General features: G+C 33.8%; 1 long non-coding RNA gene across 1 annotated transcript; it reads right to left on the bottom strand.

Moving 5' to 3' along the window:
* Positions 1–1,438: 1,438 nt before the first annotated feature.
* Positions 1,439–2,869, bottom strand: LOC132599514 (uncharacterized). The gene is made up of 3 exons (XR_009566852.1): positions 2,787–2,869; positions 2,443–2,547; positions 1,439–1,785 (listed from the first exon to the last, which is right to left on the bottom strand). It is a non-coding gene; the product is annotated as an uncharacterized LOC132599514 (long non-coding RNA).
* Between the last annotated feature and the right edge of the window lie 6,331 nt (positions 2,870–9,200).

The following is a 9,200-nucleotide window of genomic DNA, read 5'->3' as shown; positions in this document are numbered from 1 at the left end:
TTTGCACTTCTGTGCTTATTTTATGCCGGTCTTTAAATATTGTCCCTTAAGTCAAATAACTTTTTTGCGGGACATAAATTTATATTTTCGCATTATATATATGCAAGTTCTGCTCCTCGTCCCTAAAGAGCTTATGCCATGCTGGAATATATTTGATTTTAAAGGACAAAAATTAAAAGACAGGTCCATTTTGAAGGACAAACCGTGCATAATGCTAAATCGTCAGTTTTTCGGCCCTATTTTTGAAAAATAAATACCACTATGTAACTTCAATATACAAGTGAAACCTCAAGTTATTATCACAGAGTTATTCTCGTGGATTTTAAAACTTCAATACAATGACCATCTTTTTTTAATAATAAGGATTGAGAAGTGGATATTTGTTAAAAAAAAAAGTCCGCTTTTATGCGTAAACATATGGAAGAGTTCCGAATCAAAGAAAAAAAAATACATATTTCCTAATTATATATAAAAATTCAGGTTTTTAAATTATAGTGAGAGGTGAAGCACAAAGTGGAAAGAAAGGCAAAACTTTCGGAAGTCCTATCCTTTCATGTCGAAACTGAAAAGTGGCTATTTATCAAAATTTTCCATTTTATGCGCGTCATATGGAACTTGGAAGAGGGTCATGTTCATAAATAGTCTCCATAAGGTAGTCTTGATATTTTGATCCCGCTTAACAATTTTTTTTTAAAAATAGTCTCTGCTTCAGAAAATTAGTTAGAAAAAGCTTTTGTTATCAATCATGCATAAATTGTGGACGTAAATTAGTTTTGCCTATAAGGTAGAAGTTCAGGATTTTCAAGACGGCGAACCTGCTCAATTGACCATAAGTTCTGCCTCATAGGCAAAAGCTAGAATATATGCCCGATGGGCAACAGAGGCAAAGCTTTTCAAGACAGTGAACATGGTGAATTGATCACAAGTTTTGCCTTATAGGCAAAAGCTAGAACTTATGTCTAATGGACAACAAAAGTTCCTCCTAACGATTTTTTTCAAATTAAGGTCATTTTAAAAATATTTTATTAAGCAGGGAGAAAAATCAAGACTGGACACTTTTAAGGACACGTCAAATAATTTTTATTGATTATATACATAAAAATCAGGTTTAAATTATAGTGAGAGGTAAAGCACAAATTTTAAAAAATAATGCAAAACATCAGGGTGAGTGACCTATATACCACCAAAAATTCTAGTGTGATAGATAAGATTCATCCCTCTTTAATTAGAGGTATAAGGTTCGAGCATTGAAAATAAAAAAACATCATAATCTGAAGTGCTTTTTCCTTTAATAACTCTTATGAATGACGTAAATTTGCCCTTAGCAGAATCTATTAGTACTAATTATGAAAAATATAAAGATTGTTCCATATTTGGAGACAGAGAAATAAATATTTTTATATAACTTTTGAAAATAGGGAAATTGACAGATCCTACCCAAAAATTTGTGTTGCTTTTTTTTTCCCCTTATTTAAAACCATTACATATCGATGGTACTCAAGAAAAAAGGAAAAGTCAAGTTAATATACAAACTAGATCATCTCATGATAATAGGCAATATATGAATCTTCTCATCTAATTATATTATTAAATTTACAATCAGACAAGCTAGAAAATATGAAAGAAGTAGCAGCAGTCACAATGTAATACTAGTACTACATCTCAAGGCCAAACATAGGGTGATCGTCGGGTAATATTTGTCCACGGCAGCTTATGGGTAATGGCTCCCCGGTCTTTTTTTGAGCAGAGGCTTTAACTTCTGCAACTGTGTCACCAGGCTTAACCCTAATATTAAAAATACAACCAGTACGGGTATGAGTGAAAGAGATTTTGTATACCAGTCCAAATCGAAGGATTAAGCTAGAACCTTTAGTTATTCCTAGTGAAACAAGAGTTTGGTTGTTTCTTAAAACTGCACAACCACCCTCGTTGTTGTTAAGAAGCAGCTTCTGTTTGTTAAAAGAAAATCCTGTTTGCTCTTGAATGTAAGCTTTAACTGCAGCTATAGTATCATATGGATCAACCATTAGGGTATAAGGATTACGACAATCTTTAATATTGTCCTCCTCAAGTCCAAATTTTGATAACTTGGATTTTGATACTGATCACCGGAATTTAATCACGTCTTTGTAAATGTCATCATGGATAATGATTTGCATTGTTCGACTTAGTGACCATGGATCTTTGACAATAAAGGACAACATAAGCATTTTCACACTAGATATTTCCATTATTAGCATTGGTGCATATTGCAGGATCAAAGTAGAATCTTTCTTGATTCATAAAGAATCAAGAGTTTGATAATCACTCAAATCTCCTACGTTATTGCTCAAAATCAGCTTTTGTTTCTTAATAGAAATCCTTTTTTCCTCTTGAACGTACGCTTTAACTGCACCTATTGTATCATTAGGATCAACCATTAGGGTAAAACAACTTTCAAACCTGGGTAGTACAAAGGATTTCAGTAATGAACCCATTGAATCATATCTCCCTTTGAAGCCTCATCTTTAATGATAATTTGCTTTGTTCGATTCACTGACCATAGATCTATGAAAATAAAACATTACTATATTAGCAATTTTACAAACCTAAATCTTTTAGCAACAATAATATAAAAACTTAAAAGGTAACATCTGTCAAACAAAATTCAAATTCCATTATAAAATCACACGATTAAATCTGTTAATAATAATAATAATAATAATAATAATAATAATAATAACAATAATAATAATAATAATAATAATAATATAAAAAATAAAAAGGTGAAGAGAGCGAGAGCATACACTTTTGGCGCTTTGCATCCATAATGAAAATTGATTAATTGTGTTCTCTGCAAACCCTAAATCCCTATTTATAGAGGCTGTGGTTATCATTAGTATTATTATAGGACTTTTGCTCAACCAATTAAGTTCAAATATAGTTGGGCCATTAGCACTTTTGCTCATATTTTGTGCTGGTCGTTTTGGTCCTTCAAATGGACTGGTCTTTAATTTTTGTCCAGCATAAGTTCGATTTTGAAGGTCAAAAATTAAAGACCAGTTCATTTGAAGGGAAAAAATTAAAGACCAGTCCATTTGAAGGGAAAACTCAAACCTCTCTATAATTATCATTCGTTATAACAACATTTCACTGTAACGGCCAGATTTTCTCCGGAACCGATTTTTCATGTTATATTTTACTTCTCTATAACAACATTCTACCTATAACAACAATGGCATCCGTTATAGCGGTACACTCTTTGTAAAATTACCTCTCTATAACAGCCATACTCAAATAGCGTGTAATAATATTTTGTAAGAAATCTATTATGTGACAACAAAAGTGAGTCTTAACCTACTGCTACTTGGAGATAGAAGAGTCAAATGTTAAGCACTTAGACAACCTTCAAGGGAAAGCTATTGAATTTCCTTTTGCTGAAAGTTTGGACAAAAGTTTTCGTCAGTTGAAGTGTTATATTACCACTAAGAGACTAGAATTTACGAAACAATCTACAATTGTAGAGTTCTTACGTCAAACTTGAAATATTTAAATTCTCAATTAATTTAAAATGCATATGTTCCATATATTTTAATTATTTATCTGTGTGGTACAACTAGTTATGGATTTAGTAGTAATTTATTAGTCTTTTCAATTTTAATTTATGAGATATGAAAATCAATTGAGATTTTAAAATTTACAGGTCTATTGTTTTCGTTTATAACATAAAAAGTACAAAAAGTTAATTGTTTACGTACTTTTATTTATAACAGCTAAATGAGATCTAAATATCGAATGCCAATATGCATGTATAACAGCACCTCACTATAGCAGCCATGAAATTTCCGGACAAACGCTGTCACTATAGAGAGGTTTGACTGTAGTTTGTTTGGGTTTTGTCTATTGATGAATTTTGTGTCCCGTTTTGTTATTGTCTTCGCTAAACAGAGGTAGTTCGATTTATTTTGATTCCAATAGATTTTAATATTGCAAGCATTTATTAGAAAATTTTACTAATAAATAATTTTGATAATAAATATTTCAATGTTAAGTTCCATATTATACTAACAAATCTCATCTTAAGATAATCTTGTTGTTAGTCTCCCAATCGCCTTTGTGCTGAATTAGAATTGCAAAACAAGCCATGATTTTTTTATTTTGTTTTGAAATTAATGATGAATCAACTGAGAAATTGAATGCTTCAGTTGTTGTGAATAATTCACCGTTTCTCTGAAAGGATGTATCAATTATGGAAGGAAGTGGTAGAGATTGGCTCCATCAAGTTTAAAGAGCACGTTAATTCCCATGATTGAAGCACAAGAAATCTGTTGGCAGGGAAAGGCGTATAATTTAGCAAAACTTTGGGCTAAATGATTGGATGTTTAAAGTTGTTTGGGCCAATTTTTATATGTAAAATTGAAGTGGACTACATCGGCTGCAAACTACATGCGTGGATCGCATGTATAAGTTATTTCCCCATTTTGAAGGCCCTTCAAATTATGAGACTTGATTTGGACCGGACTTTTAAATCCGATAATTAGAGGTTTAAGGTTCGAGCGTTCAAAATAAAAAAAATATCATAGTATGAAGTGTTTTTCCCTTTAATAAATAATATGCAGCATGAATTCAAATTAGAAGTTTTGTAATATATATTCTTTAGTATTGTTGAAGTTGTGTAAAACTTTCAAGATTAGGTGTTATACCCCGTATTTTCGCATATTCGGAAAATTTGAAATAATTTTGACTTGTGAGAAATAAGGTCACATGTTGAATTTATTTAATATATATGTAGTTCATGAAAAATATTGATGTGGAAACACGGAGGAAGGCCAAGGGCAAAATTGAAATTTCGGAAATTAATTTCGGGAATTATAAAACAAGATTTATAGCCAATTGGGCTAAAAAAAATAAGAGAAAATGAGGCCCAAATTTGTGAGGGTGGCCGGCCATCTTATGGCCCAAGTCCATGGGATTAATTAATTTTGCATGTGATAAATTCTATAAAGAGGGGTCATTATCATAGAAGTTTCAAGAAAAATAAGAGAAGGAGAAAAACAAAGAAAGAAGAGCAAAAAGAACAAGGCCATTCGGCCATGCCCTATGATTTTGCCCCCTTAAAATCTTGCTCCTAAAATTATTTTCTTGTGGTATTCTTACTAATTCAAGGACCCTCTACAACGTGGTGTAGTTATTTCGGAAGATAGAGCACTTGTTTCATCAATTTAACAACTTGGTCAAGTGAAGAAGTTAGGAGAAAAAGGTAAGAATTAATTCTTCTTTATTATGTTATGAAGGTTTGTTTATGTTGTAGTATGTAGAAGTGAGTAGAACTTATGGAAATATGGAAGTTTGCATGGTGGGTGTGCATGTGGCCGTGTGTGTGTAATGTCATATAGGTAGGAGGAGTTGAAGTTTATGTAGTATTCTAGTTGTGGTTATTGTGGACTTGATATTGAAAATGAAAGTTGAATGAATTTGGTTGAAGTTGTAAAATGGAGCAAGGAGCCGTGTGGTGTGGGAGGTATAATGGGGGTGAATTAATTTTGTTTAATATGTTAGTTGTGTTATTGTGATCCTTATCATGTAAATAAAGGTAAATGGGTTAAGTTGGCATTGAAATTGATTGGAGAAGATTATGTCATTTTAGTGTGATTTTATGATATTATGAAAGTGAATTGTTAAGGTGTAAACTATGGTTATTGTTAATGAAATGAGGAGCCGAAAACGTGTTAGGAATATTTATGTTGAAAATTTGAGGTTTCGGAAGAATTATAGTTTTGTGGAAATTTTGGTATATTTTGTAAATATTGTGTAGAATGATATGAAATGCTCCTGAATTGAATTGGAATGATCTTGATTAGTAATGAATATGAAAACATTGATGTTGGTTGGAAATGCGAAGTTAGCTTGGAAGTTGTCGCATTATATAGGAAAGAAGACTATTTATGTTAACATGCGTTTTACCTTGATTGTTGGTATTGTTGTTGGTATGGTTGTTGACATTTGGAGCCGAGTTAAATCTCGGGGATGCTTTATGTATAGGGGAGATGCTACCCAAGTATGAGTTAAGATTGAATTTTTAGAGGTTTGTAATTAATATTTGGTAATTGTGACAAATTGTAGATTTTGGACGAAACGGGAAGTGAGTTTGGAGGAGCGTAAGGAACGAATAAGGTATGTAAAGCTGTCCCTTTCCTTCTCTTGGCCTGTCCTAGGTGTACTAGGTTTGGATTTGAGCCTCGGGGAACATTCTGTCCATAGAAATCCGAGTTTGGAAATGTCCCTTTTTCATTCAATAGAATTGAATCCTATAAGCATGTTTTGTTGAAAGAATTGTGCAAGCTTCTACAAATTGCCTAGAAAGTTAAGGAACTACCCTAGGACCTCCATGGATGACTCTATAGGCTTAATGTACGTAATTTGAGCCCATCGCTTTAGTTGACCCGAGGTGGGCCCACTATTCCCGGTTTCCCCCTTATTGTATCTTTAACTTGTCTTCGAGCGATTTTAAAGGAAACGTCTTAACTACTCTTCTAACTACTAAATGACACTTATTTTAAATATTCTATTGAGCCTTGTAAACTATTTTGGAATATGGAAATGACCCAGGAAGGTTATTATCGCATAATCTATTTTGACATCCGAAATACACGCACTATGACCATCGTGCGGTTTTATTAATAAGATTGTTATTTGAGACACTTCATCGAGTCCTTCTGAAATGTACTATGTTTTATACTGCATTAGTTTCTCACTACTCCACTCGTGGATGCCTCAATGTTTCCTTCACTGAGCCCGGGCCAGGATATGTTTTCATGCGTATTTCTCTGCATTGTTCGCCGCGTCCCGATGTGAGGGGGCAGGTATGACCGGTACATGGGTTCTGGAGTTATGCTGTGCCATGTACCTATATTCTGATATGTGATGATCTGATATGATATGGCCATTGTTATGTTATGACATGTTATGATATGTTACAGAGCTATTCCCTACTCTGGAGTTGTGCTGTGTTGTGGCGCCAGTGATGGGGTGGCGACCACGTTCTGTTCACCGAGTCCCTTAACGGGGCCGGATATGGCATATGTCTTTGCATACACTGTTTATGTTTTGTAAATACGTATTTTCGACATATTGGACATCATCCTCATTTTCTGTACATTTTATTCCGATTATGATTTCATTACTGTATCCTATGCTTTACATATTCAGTACATATTTCGTACTGACCCCCTTTCTCCGGGGGCTGCGTTTCATGCCACGCAGGTACTGACGCCCGTTTTGCTGACCCGCCCGCTTAGGCTTCTACTCTGCTATCTTGGAGTGCTCTCTTGTTCGGAGCCCACATTTTGGTATAGACCTTTCTGTTGTACATATGTATATATTATTCAGGGGTACGACGGGGCCCTGTCCCGTCTTATGTTTCTGTTACTATCTGTAGGGGTCTGTAGACATACACGTGGGCTGTGTATATGTTTTGGGTTGCTATGTCTTATGATAGCCTTATCGGCTTCCACGCGCTATATCTGTTTATCTGCGATAATTAGTAATGCCTTTCGACGTTTATATCTGTATATTCTGTTTACATGCTAGCTTGGGTTATTGGGTACGTACGGGTGTCCAGCACGGACGCTAGTCGCGGCCCACGGGGTTGGGTCGTGACATTAGGGAAGAGGCCGAAAGGGGTAGCTACAATTAGGAAGACATTTAGGGGAAAAGGTACTAAAATTTAGTCCTTTTTGTTACTGGATTGTAACCATAAACTGCTCGAGCTTTCGTGAAGTCTTAGAGCAAAATCCTACTGAGATAGATCGTGATTTTTTACTCCCTTGAGTAAGGGTTTTTCACAGTAAAATTCCTTATGATTTACATTTCGCAGTTTTACTTCTTGTTAGGTGACTGAAGAAGCCGGTTCTTCAGTACATTAGGTGGCAGCTGAAATAACAATTCTCATATGGTTTTTCACTTTGAAGAGTGTAAAAAAAAAAAAAACTATTCCTCCTATATTCTATTGTGCTGAGTTTTCTTCTTTATTTATGTTTTGTTTTTTTTGCTCCTAATTTATATTAGAAGAGCTTGTTAATTCTGAGGGATACACATTTATCGATGAAATATCCTTACGAAAGTGTCATACACGCCTCAAGCTAAAAAGAATTTCTTAGTATATTCGTGATTGTTCAACAATTTTCCAATATATGTAATATTCAAACAAAAATATATACATTGAAATGACCACCTTATATCCGCTGACGGTTTTTAGGGGTTTGAGTCTCTGTGAATTCACTGTTTTTAATTTTATAATTTGTTAGTGAAAGATAAAATCATAAAGGTTGCAGATATTGAACTAATTGGAAAAACAACTAATCATCCACTCGTGAACGGTTTAAGTTCACAAATGTTCCTGAAAGGGGGTTGGTCTTGAACTTTTGGAACATTAAGCAAAGTTTAATAAAAATTATTTTTATTAAGTATAATAAAAGTTAGTGGGACAAAATTATCCTCCATGCATTGAGAAAACTCACGACTTAAAAGGCAAAACTCATGCAATATTAAACCTATCCTTCCGGACGATTTACTATGAATTGTTGCCCTATAGGCGATACTTGCCGTACTAAAGTAAAAAATTATTAGACATTGAGAAAACTCATTGACTTAAGGCCAAAACTTCAGACAATATTGAAAGTTAGTACTTCCGGCGAAACTTCAAAAAAGGAACTTATAATTTGGTATTATTAAGAAGCTAAGCATACATGAACAATACATATACATGAAAATTAGAGTAACAGAGAATTAATTCCCATTCAAACTAGTTCAGCCAACCATTAGTGCAAATGGAAGTTTACATAACAAATATATGATTGAAATTTTACTTTTATCAAAATGGACAAAACTAAACGACGAAAACAAAATGATCGGCTGGACATATGGATTAGTATTTTTGAAGGCCCTTCAGATTATGAGAGTTGACTTGGACAGGACTGTTGAATTCAATAGCCCATGAAAATGGGTTACTTGCACTTCTGTCCTTATTTTGCGCCGGTCTTTAATATTTATCCCTCAACCGTTTTCAGGGCATATGTTTATATTTTCACATCATAATATTTCAAAAGTTTTGCTCAGCGTCCTTAAAGAACTTATGCCACGCTAGGATATGTTTGATTTTTTGAAGGGAAAAAATTTAAGAAAGACCAACCCATTTGAAGGGAAAACTGTGCAATCATTTC

This window comes from Lycium barbarum, chromosome 6, assembly GCF_019175385.1.
Source record: "Lycium barbarum isolate Lr01 chromosome 6, ASM1917538v2, whole genome shotgun sequence".
In the NCBI taxonomy this organism is placed as follows: domain Eukaryota; kingdom Viridiplantae; phylum Streptophyta; class Magnoliopsida; order Solanales; family Solanaceae; genus Lycium; species Lycium barbarum.
Note: the sequence above shows the minus strand (reverse complement) of the source record. Positions and strands in the feature narration are given on the sequence as shown.